Raw genomic sequence first — 22547 nt, forward strand, 5'->3', positions numbered from 1 at the left:
TGCTATTGCACGATTGTAATTTGTACAAACAAAGCTATCCCCAGTCAAATTGATGCACAACTCATGAGCCCACCTCCTGCACTGCTGGAACACAACTCATGAGCCCACCTCCTGCACTGCTGGAACACAACTCATGAGCCCACCTCCTGCACTGCTGGAACACAACTCATGAGCCAACCACCTGCACTGCTGGAACACAACTCATGAGCCCACCACCTGCACTGCTGGAACACAACTCATGAGCCCACCACCTGCACTGCTGGAACACAACTCATGAGCCCACCACCTGCACTGCTCACACCTAATCCAGTCCCCACCTGTGACTGAAAACAGGGGGAGATGCCAATTGAAAAGCTCTCTCTTAAAAATGTAGATAGCTATGTAGCTACAGTTGAAGTCAGAAGTTTACATACACTAGGTTGGTGTCATTAAAACTCGTTTTTCAACTACTCCACAAATCTCTTATTAATTAACAAACTATAGTTTTGGCAAGTTGGTTAGGACATCTACTTTGTGCATGACACAAGTAATATTTCCAACAATTCACTGTATCACAATTCTAGTGGGTCAGAAGTTTACATACACTACGTTGACTGTGTCTTTAAACAGCTTGGAAAATTCCAGAAAATGATGTCATGGCTTTATTTACCTTTATTTTACTAGGCAAGTCAGTTAAGAACAAATTTTTATTTTCAATGACGGCCTGGGAACAGTGGGTTAACTGCATGTTCAGGGGCAGAACGACAGATTTTGTACCTTGTCAGCTCGGGGATTTGAACTTGCAACCTTTCAGTTACTAGTCCAATGCTCTAACCACTAGGCTACCCTGCCGCCCCTTTATAAGCTTCTGATAGGTTAATTGACATAAATTGCGTCAATTGGAGGTGTACCTGTGGATATATTTCAAAGCCTACCTTGCTTGACATGATGGGAAAATCAAAAGAAATCAGCCAAGACCTCAGAAAATGAATTGTAGACTGCCACAAGTCTGGTTCATCCTTGGGAGCAATTTCCAAATGCCTGAAGGTTCCGTGTTCATCTGTACAAACAATAGTATGCAAGTATAAACACCATGGGACCACGCAGCCATCATACTGCTCAGGAAGGAGATGCGCTCTGTCTCCTAGAGATGAACATACTTTGCCCACGAAAAGTGCAAATCAATCCTAGAACAACAGCAAATGACGTTGTGAAGATAACTGGAGGAAACAGGTACAAAAATATTTAAATCCACAGTAAAACGAGTCCTATATCGACATAACCTGAAAGGCCGCTCCTCAAGGAAAAATGACCATCATTATGTTTGGAGGAAAAAGGGGGAGGCTTGTAAGCTGAAGAACACCATTCCAACCGTGATGCACGGGGGTGTCAGCATCATGTTGTGGGGGTGCTTTGCTGCAGGTGGGACTGGTGCACTTCACAAAATAGATGGTATCATGAGGAAGGAAAATGATGTGGATATATTGAAGCAACATCTCAAGACATCAGCATAAAGCTTGGTCGCAAATGGGTCTTCCAAATGGACAATGACCCAAGCATACTTCCAAAGTTGTGGCAAAATGGCTTAAGGACAACAAAGTCAAGGTATTGGAGTGGCCATCACAAAGCCCTGACCTCAATCCCATAGAATATTTGTGGGCAGAACTGAAAAGGTGTGTGCGAGCAAGGAGGCCTACAAACATGACTCAATTACACCAGCTCTGTCAGGAGGAATGGGCCAAAATTCACCCAACATATTGTGGGAAGCTTGTTGAAGGCTACCCAAAACGTTTGACCCAAGTTAAACAATTTAAAAGGCAATGTTACCAAATACTAGTTGAGTGTATGTAAACTTCTGACCCACTGGGAATGTGATGAAAGAACTAACAGCTGAAAAAAATCATTCTCTCTACTATTATTCTGACATTTCACATTCTTAAAATAAAGTGGTGATCCTAACTGACCTAAGACAGAGAATTTTTACTCTGATTAAATGTCAGGAATTGTGAAAAACTGCTTAAATGTATTTGGCCAAGGTGTATGTAAACTTCTGACTTCAACTGTATAAGACATAAAATGCTGTATAAAATAGCTAAAAGGCTATAAAGTTGCATTAGCTGTAAAGCTATCAGTCACTAGTGGAATCATTTACAACGGAAATTAAGTTACGATTTCCTGCTAGTGAAGTTGCTTTCTATCGATCGAGTTAGCATTAACAAGCACTAACTGGGTGAGTCATTGTCTAACATAAAGAGGTAACTAGCCCCCAACACACTCATCCAACATATTATAGTATTACTTTACTGAAAGAGTAGCTACATTAATCTCTCTAAACAAGTTGATAATTTATCTTAAGGCTTTCCTAATGTATATTTTAAAATATATATAATAGATCTAACTTCATTAGAATATATCTACAACTTTTTCAAATGTTCAATAAATTAGATTCATTTACCACAAAATCATTTTGTTGAAATATCTCCAAAAGTTGTGATGACACAGAAGAAAGGTTTTGTTCACCAAGAACAGTGACAGCCAAGGAAAGTGCTGGGAAAATAATTGAGACATATTGTGGGCTTTATCTGAATTACAGGGGGAAGTCACCTCATACAAGTACTTGGGAGTATGGCTAGTCGGCACACTGTCCTTCTCTCAGCACATATCAACATTGCAGGGTAAGGTTAAATCTAGACTTGGTTTCCTCTATTGAAAATGCTTTCACCACAGTTGCCAAACTAACCCTGATTCAGATGACCATCCTACTCATGCTAGATTACGTACCCATGCTAGATTACGGAGACGTAATTTATAGATCGGCAGGTAAGGGTGCTCTCGAGTGGGTAGATGTACTTTACCATTCAGCCATTAGATTTGCCACCAATGCTCCTTTAGGACACATCACTGCACTCTATACCGCTCTGTAAACTGGTCATCTCTGTATACTCGTTGCAAGACCCAGTGGTTGATGCTTATATACAGTGGGGCAAAAAAGTATTTAGTCAGCCACCAATTGTGCAAGTTCTCCCACTTAAAAAGATGAGAGATGCCTGTAATTTACATCATAGGTTCACTTCAACTATGACAGACAAAATGAGAAAAAAAATCCAGAAAATCACATTGTAGGATTTTTTATGAATTTATTTGCAAATTATGGTGGAAAATAACTATTTGGTCACCTACAAACAAGCAAGATTTCTGGCTCTCACAGACCTGTAACTTCTTCATTAAGAGGCTCATCTGTCCTCCACTCGTTACCTGTATTAATGGCACCTGTTTGAACTTGTTATCAGTATAAAAGACACCTGTCCACAACCTCAAACAGTCACACTCCAAACTCCAATATGGCCCAGACCAAAGAGCTGTCAAAGGACAGCAGAAACAAAATTGTAGACCTGCACCAGGCTGGGAAGACTGAATCTGCAATAGGTAAGCAGCTTTGTTTGAAGAAATCAACTGTGGGAGCAATTATTAGGAAATGGAAGACATACAAGTCCACTGATAATCTCCCTCGATCCGGGGGAGGGGGGGATTGTCTGTGCTCAATAATGTTTGTAACATGTTTCGTGCTGCGACAATGTTGTGCTGCTGCCATGTATGTTGTTGACCAGCATCCCGGAGTCGCCTCTTCATTGTTTTTTTTTACCCCTTTATTTCATCTTTATTTAACTAGGCAAACACATTCTTATTTTCAATGACGGCCTAGGAACGGTGGGTTAACTGCCTTGTTCAGGGGCAGAACGACAGATTTTTACCTTGTCATCTCAGGGATTCAATCTTGCAATCTTACGGTTAACTAGTCCAATGCTCTAACCACCTGCCTTACGCGAATGCAGTAAGAAGCCAAGGTAAGTTGCTAGCTAGCATTAAACTTAATCAATCATAATCACTAGTTATAACTACACATGGTTGATGATATTACTAGTTTATCTAGCGTGTCCTGCGTTGCATATAATCAATGCAGTGCACATTCGCGAAAAATGACTGTCGTTGCTCCAACGTGTACCTAACCATAAACACCAATGCCTTTCTTAAAATCAACACACAGAAGTATATATTTTTAAATCTGCATATTTAGCTAAAAGTTATCCAGGTTAGCAGGCAATATTAACCAGGTGAAATTGTGTCACTTGCGTTCATTGCACGCAGGTATATGAAGGTATATGAAATACAAATGGTATAGAGAGAAATAGTCCTATAATTCCTATAATAACTACAACCTAAAACTTCTTACCTGGGAATGTTGAAGACTCATGTTAAAAGGAACCATCAGCTTTCATATGTTCTCATGTTCTTAGCAAGGAACTTAAACGTTAGCTTTCTTACATGGCACATATTGCACTTTTACTTTTTTCTCCAACACTTTGGTTTTGCGTTATATAAACCAAATTGAACATGTTTCATTATTTATTTGAGGCTAAATTGATTTTATTAATGTATTATATTAAGTTAAAATATGTGTTCATTCAGTATTGTTCTAATTGTCATTACTACAAATACATTTAAAAAAATCGTCCGATTAATCGGTATCGGCTTTTTTTTGTCCTCCAATAATTGGTATCGGTATCGGCGTTGAACAATCATAATCGTCGACCTCTAATTGGAACACAGGAGTGATGGTTGCTGATAATGGGCTTCAGTACGCCTATGTAGATATTCCATTAAAAATCAGCCGTTTCCAGCTACAATAGTCATTTACAAAATTAACATGTCTACACTGTATTCCTGATCAATTTGATGTTATTTTAATGGACACATTTAAAAAAAAATTGTTCAAAAACAAGGACATTTCTAAGTGACCCCAAACGTTTGAACGGTGGTGTATATATGAATATAGGACAAAACATACAACATGACAAGAGAGACAACACTACATAAAGAGAGACCTAAGATAACAACATAGCAAGGCAGCAACACATGAAAACACAGCATGGTAGCAACACAACATGACAACAACCTGGTAGCAACACAACATAGTAGCAGCACAAAACATGGTACAAACATTATTTGGCACAGACAACAGCACAAAGGGCAATAAGGTAGGGACAACAATACATCACTCAAAGCAGCCACAACTGTTAGTAAGAGTGTCCATGTTTGAGTCTTTGAATGAAGAGACTAAGATAAAACTGTCCAGTTTGAGTGTTTGTTGCAGCTCATACCAGTCGCTAGCCCCCCTCCCCATAGGAGGCCTTTTGCCTTCTGGTAGGCCGTCATTGTAAATAAGAATTTGTTCTTAACTGGCTTGCCTAGTTAAATAAAGGTTAAATAAAACAATTGAAAATACTACCCTACTGTTGAGTATTCTGTTGCCCCTTCTGTTGACAGTTCTCTTTCAGAATTACAATCTGCCTTTTTTGCTTTCCAGATCACCTTTGTTGAACTAAAATAAGTACTTAATGCAGGTAAAACTAATTACATTTTATTTTCCAAAAAGCTTCAAAATGTATCTGATGAATTATGCATATGTAGGATTGGACGGTGCCCGCATTAATCGTGCCCCCGTTTATAAATATCTGGGTATCCGGATTGACGAAAAGTTTGATATTTCAAAAAGCATATTGATGAGTTAGTTAAAAAGTAAATAATTAAAATTGGCTTCCTTTATTGGAAAAGTGCATGCATTTCATTAAAAAGCAGAAAACAAATAATTTCGATGATATTACCGGCTATAGATTATGGTGATATCATCTGAATGATGCGGCTGCCGCTATATTGAAACTATAGGTCAGAGTTTATCATAGCGCACAGCACTTTATTACGGGCGACAGGTTCTGTACACATTACTTCTTTCTGTATCAGAAAGTAGTTTGGCTCTTGTGGAAGTCTTGTAGATCGAGGCATTGCACTTGTTTTGTTTCTAAAGCGCTGTTGCACAAATTAGAACCGTACCTTCCTTCATAAGTACGAGCTACCAGACCCTGTCTCAGAGATGGCTAACTCTGGAGATCCCTTAATTTGCCACTGAGTTAGGTAGATCTGCTTTTAGTTTTCTTGCACCTTACTTGTCGAATGATCTCCAGAACTCTCTGAAGTTGGATGTTTTGGTGCGGCAGTTAGACCTCTGGTTGATTACCTTTTGTTTTACTGAGGAATGTGTTTGTTTTCATGATCATTTTTTGTAAGTTACCTTTATTAAATTCCTTTTAAATATTGTGTTTTTCTTGCGTTGGAATATGTATGATTGTGTGCAATGAGTATGTGGTGTAAGGGAGACCTTTTTAATAAGAACGGTCTGCGGTGTATTGATATACCATACCTTACGACGTGGAACACGTGTTGCTAAACAGTCATTTCAGTGTGAAATATTCAAAACGCGTTCCATATAGAATGCGATTAGACCTCGTCTTATTAATTAATTACATATTTAATGAGAGATCTACATTTGGGAAACGTTCACCCCAACAACCATATAAATGACCTCTCCCATTTACACGCATGGATTACCTGTGAGGTCAAAAATAAAATGACATTATCTAGAAACCGGCACCAAACTGTGACAGTTTAACATTGGGCTGTAATTAAAAGCTGATGCTTGGTGTTGTGCCACTTCAATCACAATCACCCAATTAGGTCTCATAGTAGAGAAATGGGATAAACCAACAGTTGTGTGTGTATACAGCAATAGATAGAGGTGAGAATCCTAGGCTTCTGACAACAACTTGCTCTCTCTATCCGCCCATGCTTGTGTTCCTGCCTTGGAACCATAAACTTAGAGCCCTCCAGTCAAGTGTTCTGAGCTAGAGAGTTCCACCCCAAGCAGTTCTAAATACAATAGTGTTCTGAACCGGCATTCTACATCATACCCACTGGGCACATACTGGTTGAATCTGTGTTGTTTCCACAAAATGTCAATGAAATTACATTGAACCAACATAGAATTGATGTCTGTGCCCAGTGGGTATTGGCATACAGCTTTGTGTGGCTTGATTGTTGTTGCTTTTTACTGGCTGACAATTACCCTGGTTGACTGTTCATCTAGGGCATAAGAGGCTAGAGGGAATATCTGTGATACAAAATATAGTAGCATTTTAAGAAATTATCTGCCTACTGATAAGCCTACCGTGCAACAACAGTGGCATTTACAGGTTATATGTATAATAAGAAATGATGATGAAGATAAGTGACAACAAAATATATCCTGAGCACATTTGATAAAATCAATTGTGATGAATTAATAGCCAAAATAGTTCAATGAAAACCAATCGATACACACTGCTCTAATGACAAAGACCTTGTGTTAATGCCCTGTACCCCCCCCCCCTCAAACCCCACTGACAACAGCTGCACATCCGCACACCCTCTTGTGGCATCACTGGGATAAACTCCATCTACAGGTTGGCCTAACCCCTATTTGCCCTTATTCTTGAAGGACAGAAGAGCTGTAAGGGAAAATACTGGAGGATCTTAGTATAGACAATAATATCTATTTTTTTTAGGTCTATCCCACATATCTTCAGTGTTCCATTGTATAATATCGATAATTAGAAGTTAAAGTTGGATGGAATAATCTTAATCTTTCTTAAGGATATTCTCCAGAACTATGCTTTATGAGCAGAATTATTGTCTTACCTCAATTAGCCTCGAAATCCCTAGTTTGAAAGCGACTGTTTTTTTGGAGGCTGTGCAGCGCCAATTTCCCTACATTTCCCCCCATGTGGGCCAGCCCCCTAGCAATTCGAGTTCAACCAATGATCTTCAGCACCTCGCCATTTGAGTGACAGCTAGCAAGACGCACACCATGCACACACAGCAGAGCGAGAGACAGAGAGCAATGATGCGGTGCACATAACTGCACATAGGTAACGTAGTACGCACATTATGGGGACCACTTTTGGCTCGTGAGTGCTACTTTGAGAACTACTGGCTAAAAAGTACGCAAAAATACTGGAGAACCTCTTGAATTAATCGGTATCTTGATTAAAGAACCAAGGATTCAGAGAACACGTTTAGATGCAATCACACCATACAAATCATCATGTTCAAACTGTACATTGATTCATCCATTAAATAAATGTCTTACATTTTTTTTATTTGCCTATGTGACGATGTGCCTGTGAGCTCCCACAATTTCTCCCCACACAAACAGACTGATTTATTGCTAAACCGTAGGCATACTGTGGCTATGCTATCACTCAAACATTACTCACTGGGCACACCAAATCCTTTCAATGTGGATAATTGGATAATATTTGGTGGAGATGTTGATCAATGAGATTTGATTCTGATTTTATTGGGATCTCTTTCAGTCCTCATTTGGACTAATCTTTCAAGAGTCCTTAAACTTTACAGCCTAAATTCACTCACTCAAAAAGATAGTTGAATTACCAATGTGTTATCACTACGCTTTAAACCATCTAAAAGTGTCAGGATTTGGCCAGGGTTGTTCCGGGTTTTGGTCACTAGATGCCCCCATTGTGCTTTTTGACCTTATGTTTTTTCCCTTGTTCCCCATTATTATTTGCACCTGTGCCTCGTTTCCCCTGATTGTATTTAAACCCTTAGTTTCCCTCAGTTCTGTGCTCTGTGTTTGTATGTTAGCACCCAGCCCTAGTGTTCTGTGTATTCTTGTCGATTCCGGTGGATGCTCTTGTGGAATTCTGTTTTTGTTTTTGAGTATCTCTTGAGGCTTTTTTGTGCTATTCCTACCACCTTTTGGATTTGCCATTTTTGTATTGAAGGACTTCTCCTTTTTACTTTATTAAATTCACCGTCTTAAGTACTGCTGTGTCTGCCTCATCTTCTGGGTTCTGCTGTCTATTCGTGGCTCAGTTGGTTAAGTGACTGTTTCTCACTCCGGAGACCCAGGTTCGTAACCGGGTCCTGACAGAAACACAGAGCCAAAAATGAACCCAGAGGCAGCCAGTTCCCAGGACCATTTTGCCATGCTGTCCCACCACCAGGAGACTGTCCAACGCCACGAAGCCGCCCTGGTTCAGCAAGAGGCCTTAATGGCTAGACATTCTCATCTTCTGTCGGAGATGCTGACTTCCATTAAGCAAATATCTGATCGTCTTACCCCGGCAACAGTTCCCGTCCCAGTACCTCAGATTCACGTACCCATGGCAGTTAACCCCCTGGCTGAACCTCGTCTTCCACCTCCCCAACGGTTCTCAGGTGATCCAAGTGCTTGTAAAGGGTTTCTCACCCAATGTTCTCTCTCCTTTGAGCTACAACCCCTCGTCGTTTCCCACCGACCGGTCTAAGATCGCTTATATCATCACCCTGCTGTCGGAAAAAGTCCTGGCCTGGGCTACTGCTGTGTGGGATGCCCATAGTTCCTGCTGTGCCAGCTACTCTGCCTTTGCTGAGGAATTCAAACGAGTGTTTCAAGGCCCAAGCAGTGGTTCTGACTCAGCCAAACAGCTCCTGACTCTCCACCAAGGTTGGCGCAGCGTGACGGACTATGCCATCCAGTTCCGCACGGTGGCAGCAGCAAGTGGCTGGAACAACGAGGCGCTCACGGTGTGCTTTCTGAAAGGCCTTTCCGACACTATCCAAGATGAACTGGCCACTCGGGAACCACCGGACAATCTCGAGTCCCTGATCAAGTTGGCCTCACGCATTGACCAGCGTCTGAGAGAGAGAGAACTCAACCGTAGACCTCTAGCCCCTATCAGTCCCAGCTCCGAGTCCCCACCTTTATCCTCGCTGGCTCCATCGGAACCCATGCAGATTGGACGCATCTCCCAGGCTGAGAGAGACCGCCAGATGAGGGAGCGACGCTGTCTATATTGCGGCAAACCGGGCCATTTCCGTTCCACGTGTCCCGGGCTCCAGGGAAACGCTCTGTCCCGTACAGACCGGGGGAACTGTAACGGGAAACATAACCTCCTCCCATCCGTCCAACTCCCGTCTGCTCATTCCAGTCACCCTCTCCTGGGACAACCACAAGCTTCACCTTCAAGCCTTGGTAGACTCTGGAGCCGCAGGTAACTTCATGGATGGTGTCTGGGCGAAGGAGAATGGCGTTCCCTCTGAACCTCTAAGTGAACCCATGAGGGTCACTACATTGGATGGAAGCCCTTTGGGATCTGGACTTGTCACTCATGTCACTACCTCCTTGCGACTTTCAGTTTCACAACACCAGGAATTGATGAACTTTCATTTGATCTCCTGTTCCGAGTTCCCTCTCGTCCTTGGATACCCCTGGCTTCACAGCCATAACCCTCACATCGACTGGTCTGTGGGCACTATCAAGCAGTGGGGTCCTACGTGCTAAGCTACTTGTATTTTCCAGAATTCCCCTAGTTCTACTCCCGAGTCTTTAGAATCCATCGACCTGACCCGAGTTCCCGAGTGTTACCATGACCTCAAACTGGTGTTTAGCAAACAGAGGGCCACCATGCTACCACCCCATAGACCTTACGATTGCCCCATCGACCTGTTTCCGGGCACTTGCCCCCCCAGGGGTCGGATCTTTTCCCCATCTCCACCCGAACGAGCTGCTATGGATACCTACATCAAGGACGCTCTGGAAGCAGGCCTCATGCGTCCATCCACCTCCCCGGCGGGAGCAGGGTTTTTCTTTGTGGCCAAGAAAGACGGTGGATTACGTCCTTGCATCGACTACCGGGGACTCAATGCCATAACCGTCCGTAACCGTTACCCGCTACCCCTTATGGCCACAGCCTTCGAGCTGCTCCAGGAAGCAGTTGTTTTCACTAAGCTTGACCTGCGGAACGCATACCATCTTGTGCGGATCAGACCTGGTGACGAGTGGAAGACCGCTTTCAACACGCCTACTGGTCACTATGAATACTTGGTGATGCCCTTTGGCCTGACCAACGCCCCATCGGTGTTCCAAGCGCTCATAAACGATGTGCTTAGGGATATGCTTAACATATTTGTGTTCGTTTACTTGGATGACATCCTCATCTTTTCGAGCTCCCTTCAAGAACACACTAAGCATGTCAGACAAGTACTCAAACGCCTCCTGGACAGCCATCTGTACGTTAAGCCGGAAAAATGTGAATTCCATTCATCCCGAGTACAATTCCTGGGATTTGTAGTGGAACCCGGTCGAGTCCAAATGGACCCCAGGAAGGTAGGGGCGGTAGCGGATTGGCCCACCCCCAAATCCGTTAAGGAAGTTCAGCGTTTCCTGGGCTTCACAAACTTTTACCGCAAGTTCATCAAGAACTTCAGCTTGGTGGCAGCCCCTCTCTCAGCTTTAACCAAGGGTGGCAATGCAAGGTTTTTGTGGGGAAGAGAAGCTGAGACGGCCTTCCAAGGACTCAAGCAGCGCGTTCTCTCTGCTCCCATCCTGATACTACCGACTACGGATGAACCATTTGTGGTGGAGGTAGACGCATCAGAGGTTGGTGTTGGAGCTGTCCTGTCTCAGAGGGGTGAAGACAAGAAGCTTCATCCGTGCGCTTTCTTCTCACACCGGCTTACCCCGACTGAGAGGAACTACGATGTGGGGATCGTGAACTCCTAGCGGTTAAGATGGCATTGAAGGAATGGAGACACTGGCTCGAGGGGGCTTCTCACCCGTTTCAAGTGCTTACGGACCACAAAAATCTGGAGTATATCCAGCAGGCGAAGCGGTTGAACTCTAGACAAGCTAGATGGTCTCTTTTCTTCAATCGATTCCAGTTTATCCTCACCTATCGGGCCGGGTCGAAGAATCTCAAACCGGATGCCCTGTCCCGAGTCTACGCTCCTGCCATTCGAGAAGACACGGACATGCCTGTCCTTCCTGCTGCTAAGATTGTGGCTCCGATCTCGTGGCAAGTTGAGGATACCGTGAGACGTGCTCAAGCTAGCGAACCGGACCCGAAAGGAGGTCCTGCCAATCGGTTGTTTGTCCCCAAGGCAGTGAGGACTCAGGTCCTTCTGTGGGGGCACTCCTCTCGCCTCACCTGTCATCCGGGCGTAGGTCGCACCTTGGAGTTCATCCACCGTAAGTTCTGGTGGCCTACCATAAGAGAAGACGTTGCCACTTTCGTCAATGCCTGTCCCGTGTGCTGCCAGGGCAAATCTTCTCACCTCCGCCCTCAAGGACTCCTTCACCCTTTACCTGTTCCCCACAGACGCTGGTCCCATATCTCATTGGACTTTATTACTGGACTTCCTCCATCCCATGGCAATACTACTATCCTAGTCATAATCGACAGGTTTTCAAAGGCGGCCAGGTTCGTCCCTCTGACTAAGTTACCTTCTGCCAAGGAAACGGCTGAGTTGGTAATTAATCATGTGTTCCGAGTCTTCGGCATTCCTCAAGATATGGTTTCTGACAGAGGTCCCCAGTTCGCCTCAAGGTTTTGGAAGGCCTTCTGCCAACTCATGGGGGCTTCTGCCAGTCTATCTTCAGGGTACCATCCGGAGTCCAACGGCCAAACAGAGAGGATGAATCAAGAGCTGGAAACCACCCTCCGATGTATGACTCGTGACAACCCGTCCACATGGTCATCCTTTATTGTTTGGGCCGAATACGCGCACAACACCTTGCGCTCCTCCTCCACTGGTATGTCCCCGCACGAGTGTCAGTTTGGCTATGCTCCTCCATTGTTCCCGGACCAGGAGGCAGAAGTCAGAGTGCCTTCAGCCTTGAAGTTCATCAGACGCTGTCGGCTTATGTGGAGGAAGACCCGTCTTAATCTTATGCGTTCCTCACAGAGGTACCAACAACAAGCCAACAGACGTCGCCGTCCCGGGCCTACCCTGCGCCCCGGCCAGAGAGTCTGGCTCTCCACAAGAGACTTACCTCTACGGGTGGAGTCTCGCAAGCTGTCCCAAAAATACATCGGTCCCTTCAAGGTTGCCAGGAGAGTTAACCCAGTTTCTTATCGCCTACACTTACCCAGATCCCTTAAGATTAATCCCACATTTCACATTTCATTGTTAAAACCTGTTGTTTTTTTCTCCCCTTGTCCCGGCAGACAGACCTCCCCCTCCGCCTCGTGTCATTGGAGGCCAGCCGGCTTATACCGTCCATCGGATACTGGATTCCCGCCGGGTGCAGCGGTCCTGGCAGTATCTGGTGGACTGGGAAGGCTACGGTCCCGAGGAGCGCTCCTGGGTTCCTGCCAAAGACATCCTGGACCCTGACCTCATTCGTCAGTTCAGGGCCCTCCACCCTGAGAGAGCTGGTAGGAACGTCAGGAGCCGTTCCTAGGGGGGATTCTGTCAGGATTTGGCCAGGGTTGTTCCGGGTTTTGGTCACTAGATGCCCCCATTGTGCTTTTTGACCTTATGTTTTTTCCCTTGTTCCCCATTATTATTTGCACCTGTGCCTCGTTTCCCCTGATTGTATTTAAACCCTTAGTTTCCCTCAGTTCTGTGCTCTGTGTTTGTATGTTAGCACCCAGCCCTAGTGTTCTGTGTATTCTTGTCGATTCCGGTGGACGCTCTTGTGGAATTCTGTTTTTGTTTTTGAGTATCTCTTGAGGCTTTTTTGTGCTATTCCTACCACCTTTTGGATTTGCTATTTTTGTATTGAAGGACTTCTCCTTTTTACTTTATTAAATTCACCGTCTTAAGTACTGCTGTGTCTGCCTCATCTTCTGGGTTCTGCTGACTATTCGTGGCTCAGTTGGTTAAGTGACTGTTTCTCACTCCGGAGACCCAGGTTCGTAACCGGGTCCTGACAAAAAGCACAACCAAATTCCAATGAAGAAACAATGTCTGATTTCTGGTTTAGTTGTCACCCAATGACCATCTCTTCCCTTTCAACCATTTAAAAGCACAGCAAGGTTCAAATGGGAATACAATGTCAGATATGATGTTTATTTAAATGAATGGATTACTGCCCTTTATCTCATAGCAGAACCAAATGACCTGGATTGCAGTTGAGATTACATTAAAGTACATGATACAAGTGTTCAATGACTTTTGAGAGATGCTGCAATGACATGTGCATGCTACAGTATCTTTAACATGCACACTTTATATGATTACATAAGACATTTATGGGTCATTTATTTTTTTGTCTTTTTAAAAACATTGCCAACCTATGTTGTAAAACAACATTAACACAGATGATTAAAACACAAGTACTGCATTAGAACTACATGTAAAACAATTGGATTGTATTTCAAAATCACTGTTAGTTCACATTTATTAACACTAATCAGGCATTTTATGATAAACAGCCAATTTTATGATTAACAGACCTACTCATTTTCTCCTAACAATTCTGGACTCACGGTTCAAGCTAAATAAAATGGTTATTCAAAAAGTTTTTAACAACATTTATAAAATATGTCATACATATACGCATACATAAACCTTTAAAAAGTCCCCCCCTCCCCTCCCCTCATCTCCTTCTTCCCTCTCACCTCCTCACCTCTCCTCCACTTCACTCCCTTCCAAAATCCTTCCCCCTCAACCCCTATCTCCCCTTTTCTCCACTCCACTCCATCCCCCCTCCACATACTGCAAGTCCCTTTGCTCCAGTTGTAGTTCAATGGTTTCCAAAGGGGTCTTTTATATACCTTTTATGTACCTCCAAGCTCTGGGATCAGCCATACTACCTGGTGGTCAGCAGGTACCATGTCACGTGGGCTTGGCCAGAATAATCTGTTTATTCCATTACGGTGCATTTACTTGACCTGGAAGTTATCCTCCTCCACATCTGTTATGATTCCTGGGTATGGCTCATTGTCGTAGGACACCACACACCACTGAGCAATATGTTGAGAGTGAATGGACTCTGGTCGCCACAGGGTTTCAATGGTGCACACAGATTTTGGAGCCTCAGCAGCTTCTAGAGTTTCTTATTTTCACTCAAAGCAGGGACAGGCCATGACCCCCTCATCTTTGGCAGAGACAGGTTATGTCTCTGTACTTGATGTGACCTGGCAACAAACTTATCACCTGATGCATCTTCATTGTGCCTTTCACTGGAGTTTTTGGATGATAAAAGCCCACGGCTATAAAGGCTGTCAGCCATGAATTTGAGATTCTCGTGGGTTTTACATTGGCACGTTTCACGATCAGCTTCCATTGGTGCCACAACCCAAAATGGCCTATAGGTGCAGAACAGTAGGAGATAGAGTCTTGACTTTCTGAGACAAACTTCCTGTGTAGATTCTCCATTGTTTGTCAGGAACCTATTTTGCATCTTCCGTTTGTTTCGTGTGACAGTTTGTTTCCTCCCTGTAGTCATGTGACTCACATCATCCCTTCTTGGATACAGCAGTTGCCCAGTTTCTCTTCGTCCACACAACGGTCCAAATATCTCCATCCAATCTAGCTCTCTTCTTTGAAGAACCTAGTGTAGTCTGGACGAATCGGAGGCTCTGACCTATGCTGGGAAGAGGATCAGCATCTACCCAGATCTGAGTGCTGAGCTGCTGAAACAGAGGTCAACCTACATCTAGCCCTTCCAGAACACAAGACACATATTTCCCACTGCCAAGGAGGCTCAAGACTTCTTGGAGAAACACATCAGGCACCACACACAAGGGAACAAGCTGAGAGATCTAGGCTAACCCCAATTTGACTAGCTCAATATTGAGATATCCTATCCATGCACAATCATGCAGCCTCAATTGAGTAAAAGGAACACAGGATTGTACTTCATTATTATTATGTTGCCTATGGTCCAGGACATTTTGACAATGATGACACCACGCCAATGAATGAACAATGGACAATATATTGAAGTGTCATACAGACTGGGTCTGCTTCCTCGTGGGGATACAGTGCATTGTATCCCTTTCAGTGGTGCAAAGTACTTAAGTAAAGTACTACTTAAGTCGTTTTTTGGGGGATTTGTACTTGACTATTAATATTTTTGCCAAATTTTACTTTTACTGCATTCCTAAAACAAATAATGTGCTTTTAACTCCATACATTTTCCTTGACACCCAAAAGTACTCGTTACATTTTGACAGGAAAATGGTCCAATTCACACACTTATGAAGAGAACATCCCTGGTCATCCCTACTGCCTCTGATCTGGTGGACTCACTAAACACAAACGTTTTTATTTTATTTATTTTTTACATATATTTATAACCAAATACTTGTAGACTTTAACTCAAATAGTATTTTATTGGGTAACTTTTTTGTTTTGTTTATGCTACTGATCTAGATTATAGACTGCATTTCTTGGTTGATATTTGACCCTCAAAACAACAGTTTCAATGTATTTTCACATACTGTAGATTCCACGTCACAATACATTGACAAAATTAGGGTGAAACAATGTTGATTCAATCAGTTTGTACTGGTTGTGGGTAGGCTTTGCCTTGGGTAGGCTTTTCCTTGTATTATTTTGATTGAACACAAACACCTGCCTCTAGGCCTAATGCTGTTGAACTGGCGTCCTAGAATAGCGGGCACCTGTCATGTTCACAGCTTCAATAACCATAGGTTGCTAGCCTCTCATTATTTGGTTTCTCTCGTTAAAGGGCTGTTGATTATCAGAAACACTAATGTCAATGCAAATGATAACTTTGTTTTCATTAATGAGTTAAGTTTTTGGCCATTGCACTTATATTGTGCAATAGTATTGCCAATAAATGGACAATCCGCAGTTGAAACAAAGTGTTTTCCATGCCACTGTTTCTTTGAAATGTTTTGAGGCTATACAGTGTTTGCTTACATTTACTTTGTTTACAAACATTAGAGTATAATAAGCTTACATTGACCCCGTCACTCAAGGACAACTGCTTGTCTAGGTAACATCCTGTAACTTTAGCTCTGCCATAGGCATACTCAAATGTGTGAGTTTATGGATTTTGCCATGCGTTTGAAGCATTTTGCATTAGTCCTCAAGTCAGTTTATTATTTTGTCAAATATCTTTCATAATTTTGGTCATCTGTATATCTTTGTACCTGAACCTCTGACTCATCTCAACTTTTGCTAATCCATCAAAAACTAAATAGGCTTCCGGCTCCTCTATAGTAACACTATATTTGGTTTTATGTCATATAACTTAGAAAAATTGCCTAATACAAAAAGAATCAATCAATTGTAGCACCTTTGAACCTTGTGATACAACCAGTCCATAGAATGTAGTAGCTGCTTTTGCAACTGAGTGGGGCATATACACTCAAACAGAAGCAGGATGAGTTATAGACAGGTATGTCTGAGTATATAATAGGAAGTGCAGTCATTTTTTTGATGCCTTGTTTCTTGACACACACACTGTGCATACAGTACATACAATATAACGCATGGAGAAATATACTGTGGGGGGTTCTTGGCAGTTAGTAGCGTTGGGCCAGTGGCCGAGAGGTTGCTGGTTTGGGTCCCCGTGTCGACTGGGGGAAGGATCTGTCGATGCGCCCTTGAGTGGGGCACTTGACCCTGAATGCTCCTGTGGGTCGCTCTGAATGGGAGTGCCTACTAAATGACTAAAATGTAATGTAAATGTTGAGCAGCTTCACTACAGGTGGATTGCATGTTTTCAAATGAAATACAAATGAAATACATTAAAACATTAATAAAATACCAGACTAAGATCAAATCCTAATACACCGGCTCTGACACTCGTTGGTTCTGGCAGGGCTTGCAAATGATCACGGCACGCAAATGAAAAACCAGCCATGAGCTGACTACTGACGCGAGCCTACCAGACGAACTAAATGCCTTCTATGTTTGCTTCAGAGGCATGTGTGAACACTGTACATAGCCGATGTGAGTAAGACCTTTAAACAGGCTAACAATCACAAGGCTGCAGGGCCAGACAGATTATCAGGACGTGTACTCAGAGCATTGCCTGACCACCTGGCAAGTGTCTTCACCGACATTTTCAATCTCTCTGACCCAGTCTGTAATACCTACATGTTTCAAGCAGACCACCATAGTCCCTGTGCCCAAGAACGCCAAGGTAACCTGTCTAAATGAAATGAAATGCTTTGAAAGGCTGGTCACTGCTCACACCATCATCCCAGACACCCTGGACCCAGTCCAATTCCCATACCGCCCCAACAACACAGATAACGCAATCTCTATTGCACTCCCACACTGACTGTTCCCACTTGGAAAAAAAGAACACTTCAGGACCTTCAGAAAGTATTCACTTTTCAAATAAAAAATAAATAAATAGAAATTCACACCCCTTTACTTTTTTCATATTTTGTTGTGTTACAGCCTGAATTTAAAATGGATTACATTTGCATTTTTCTGTCACACAATACCCCATAATGTCAAAATGGAATAATATTTTTTGAAATCTTATGAATACTGTCTGAAAGCACTATATGTGAGAATGCTGTTCATTGACTACAGCTCAGCATTCAACACCATAATGCCCTCCAAGCTCATCACAAAGTTAAGGACCCTGGGACTGAACACCATCTTCTGCAACTGGATCTTTGACTTCCTGACGGGCCACCCCCTGTGGTGAGGGTAGATAACAACACATCAGCCACGCTTACCCTCAACACGGGACCCCTCAGGGGTGCGTGCTTAGCCCCCTCCCGTACTCCCTGTTTTTCCACGACTGCAACACCATCATTAAGATTGCCGACGACACTTTCGTGGTACTGTAGGCCTGATGACCGACAACAATGAGACAGCCTATAGGGAGGAGGTCAGAGACCTGCCAGAACAACAACCTCTCCCTCAACGTCAGCAAGACAAAGGAGCTGATCGTGGATTACAGGAAACGGAGAGCTGAACCCGCCTCCGTTCACATCGATGGGGCTGTAGTGGAGCGGGTGTCCACATCACAAAGGATCTATCATGGTCTAAACACACCAACACAGTGGTTAAGAGGGCACGACCATGCCTCTCCCCCCCCCGTGAAGCTGAAAAGATTTGGCATGGGCCCCAGATCCTCAAAAGGTTCTACAGCTGCAACATTGAGATCATCTTGACTGACTGCCTCTCCTCCTGGTATGGCAACTACTTGGCATCAGACCGCATGGCGCTACAGAGGGTAGTGCGTACAGCCCAGTACATCACTGGAGACGAGCTCCCTGCCATCCAGGACCTCTATACCAGGCGGTGTCAGAGGAAGGCCCTAAAAATTGTTGAAGTCTCCAGTCACCCAAGTCATAGACATTCTTCGCCGCTACCGCAAGGCTAGAGGTATCAATGCACCAAGTCTGGAACCAACAGGACCCTGAACAGCTTCTACCCCCAAGCCTGCTAAATAGTTCGTTCGAGGAGCTATTTGGTGAACTATTTAATTATCTGCATTGAACCTTTTTGCATTCACCTTTTTGTCTCAGCACATACGCTGCTACTGTTTACTATCTGTCACTCAATTACCTTGTACCCCTGCACAGTGACTCGGTACTGGTACCCTATGTATAGACAAGCTATTGTTGCTCAATGTTTATTTATTATTCTGTGTTTTACTTGTATATTATTTCTTGATTGTCTTTCTCTCTGCATTGTTGGGAAGTAAGTAAGCATTTCATTTTTAGCCTACACCTGTTCTTTACAAAGCACCTTTCATTTGAATAAGGATTTTCATAGGGCTTTAGGATTACTCTTTGTTGCAGAATGATAGTTTGAAACATGCTCAGTTGATTATGTTCATGGGTTCATAGCTGATATGAACACTCAGTCCTGATATTACACGTAGACTATAAATGGATAACATGAACAATACATTCACGTCAGTTGAGAACACTGGACATTACAGTCAACTTATAATAATATACAAAATCAATAGACACCTGAAAATGAAAAGGCCATATATGGTTCAGTTGAAGGGTTCAAATGTCACTGGAGAAGAAAATGTTTCAGTTCTGAGAGAGTTAACATAAAAATACAGTTTCATCTCTCAAAGTGAACATTGTCTTTTTGAATAAAGTTTAGATATCTTTTTTTTTCTTTAATGGTGACTTTTCTGTGGTGGGCATATTTTGATTCTTAGCCTTAATGTGTTTTGCTGTTGTGTCTGCATGGGCTTTTGTGCCTACTCGTGAGTCCGTGCAGAATGGACACAGCTATCACATTCAGCACCTCTGCAGCCATTTATCTTTGTGTCTCCAGCAGAGGGGAGAAGCACATCAGTGACTGGGAGCCTTGGATTAAACAAGTCCATATATGTAAATAGTCCATGTCTACCACTGAAGGAGGCATGTGTACACCAACAGCAGCAGTAAGAGAGATAGAAACAGTGTCTAAGTAGATAATAGGCAGACAGCAATGGGAAGGACAGTCATTATCTTTGGTGTCTTGGTCCTTGACATATTTACAATCATACCCACACATGGATCCCCAACTCTTCCTATCCCTCTCTCTCTCCCTCTACCTCCTCATATTTTTCACTCTGAAAAAGGGTGATATGTTCCTATGAAGTCTTATGGTTTAGTGCACTCCTCTGTGATGTCAGGGACGGGGTACATGCAGAAACGCTGAAGACAGGAGCATCAGATGGACTAGCAAACATTGCCTTCCCGCTTTAGATTGACACCTAATTACTTGGTACGCTCACATTGGTGGAGGATGCGGGCATTAGGTGGACGAGTGACACAAGGATAAGTGAGTAAATCAAGATTCTTCCAGTAGACCCGGAGGAACCATTCAAGAACGATGGATAACGCCCTACTACAACAATTGATCACGGCACAGCAGACAACCATAGAACTCCTGCAACAACAGCTGAGCCGACGAGAAGAACCTAGAGTTAGGCCAAGAGCGGCTGCTCACGCCATCTTACCTCGTCTCTCAAAGGAGGATGATATTGAGGCCTTCCTCATGACCTTCGAAAGGACGGCCACCTTGGAAGAGTGGCCGCCCACAGAATGGGCTAGCGCATTAGCTCCTCTTTTGACCTGGGTGGCTCAGGAAGCCTACTTTGACCTTGATTCCCGCGAAGCTGCGGACTATGGGCGACTAAAAACCGAGATCCTGTCCCGGTACCAGCTGACTGCCAGAGATAGGGCTGTAAAGTTCCATCAATGGACCTATACAGCTGATCAACCCGTCCGTGCCCAGATCTTCGCCTTAATACGACTGACGAAACAGTGGCTAGAACCTGGAAAGGGAGTAGGACATGTGATACAGACTCTCGTAGTGGACAAGATATTGAGAGAATTACCCAGTGACTTAAAAAGGATTGTGGGGCAAGCCAACCCGTTGGCAGGCGACGACATAGCCCAGGCGGTGGAAACATATCGGTCTACAGGGGAGTTGTTAAAAAGTGACAAGGAGGAATGGAAGGAGTCTTCCAATCCCGTACCACGACTCACCCCGGTGCGCCCACCACCGAAACGTCCAAGCCCCCCCCAGAGGTGGGAGAAGTCAGCCACCACACAGCAGGGTCAGTCTCCCAACCATTATGCCCACAATGTCCTAGCAAGGATGAGCCCATGGTCACAGAGTCATCACTGCCTACCCCCACACATCCCGTTTTGAGGGGGCAGGATCAACACTGTTGGTTAGCAAAGATAGCCCAAGCCTCAGAGATTCCGGTGCGAGTCGAAGGACAAGATGTGGTAGCTATCGGGAAGTATGGTTACGTTAGTAGAGGAGCGGATGGTGACCTCCGCAACACTGCTACCAGACAAAGTAGCCGTATCCTGTATCCATGGAGACACCCACTATTACCCCACTGTGAATCTGCCTATTCTCACTCCAAAAGGAAATTGTACAGTCAGGGCAGGGAAAGTGCCCCAGCTGAAGGTGCCATTATTGATCGGGAGAGACTGTCCCCTATATAAGGAGCTTCGGCAGATGACGTTATGCACGGGAAGAAGGGGGGCAGGAAAGAAGAGAAAATCCAAGCCCGAGGTAGTAGTCCTACAAGGAGACGTAGCCGCGTTCTCGTCCTCTGCAGCAGAGGAAGAAATAGCGACCCAACGTTTACGACAGATATTCCAGGAAACCACCGATGAAGACACCTGTGAATGGTTATACACAACGCAGGAAGGAAGGAGCAACCAGGCACTAAGGGATATATTTGAAGCTCCATCCGAGGAGGGAACCTGGAAGGGATTCTCCTCGGTCACCCCTGATGGGGATGTGGAACAACATCCACATCCCTCTACCGAGGTCGACCTGCCCCAGGAATTAAAGGGACAGTTCGGCACCTCACAGCATAGAGACCCAGACCTAAGGGAGGCCATGAGGAAGGTGAAGGTGATCGACGGGAGGAACGTCGACGGATCAGGTGAGCCCCCTCTTCCTTACTATGCAATCAGGTGGGGTCTCTTATACTGGGTCGTACGACGAAGGGGGGAAAACCAGGAATTACTAATGGTGCCTAGGCCATACAGGGATACAGTTCTACAGTTAGCCCATTCCCACGTCCTAGGAGGACACCTGGCACGAGACAAGACTATTGACAGAATCATGCAGAGATTCTATTGGCCCCGTGTCACCCGAGATGTGGCCAGGTATTGTAAGACGTGTGATCAATGTCAACGTACAGCCCCACGGCCACACCTACGTAACCCTTTGATTCCTCTCCCCATCATAGAGACTCCCTTTGAATGCATAGCTATGGACCTCGTAGGACCCCTCCCAAAATCCGCCAGAGGATACGAGTACATCCTAGTGGTTATAGATTACGCTACCAAGTTCCCGGAGGCCATACCCCTGTGAAACATGTCGTCAAAGGGAATTGCCAAGGAGTTATTCCTGATGTTCTCTCGTGTAGGCCTTCCCAAGACGATCTTAACTGATCAAGGAACCCGTTATGTAATCAACAC

This window comes from Oncorhynchus masou, chromosome 24, assembly GCF_036934945.1.
Source record: "Oncorhynchus masou masou isolate Uvic2021 chromosome 24, UVic_Omas_1.1, whole genome shotgun sequence".
Lineage (NCBI taxonomy): Eukaryota > Metazoa > Chordata > Actinopteri > Salmoniformes > Salmonidae > Oncorhynchus > Oncorhynchus masou.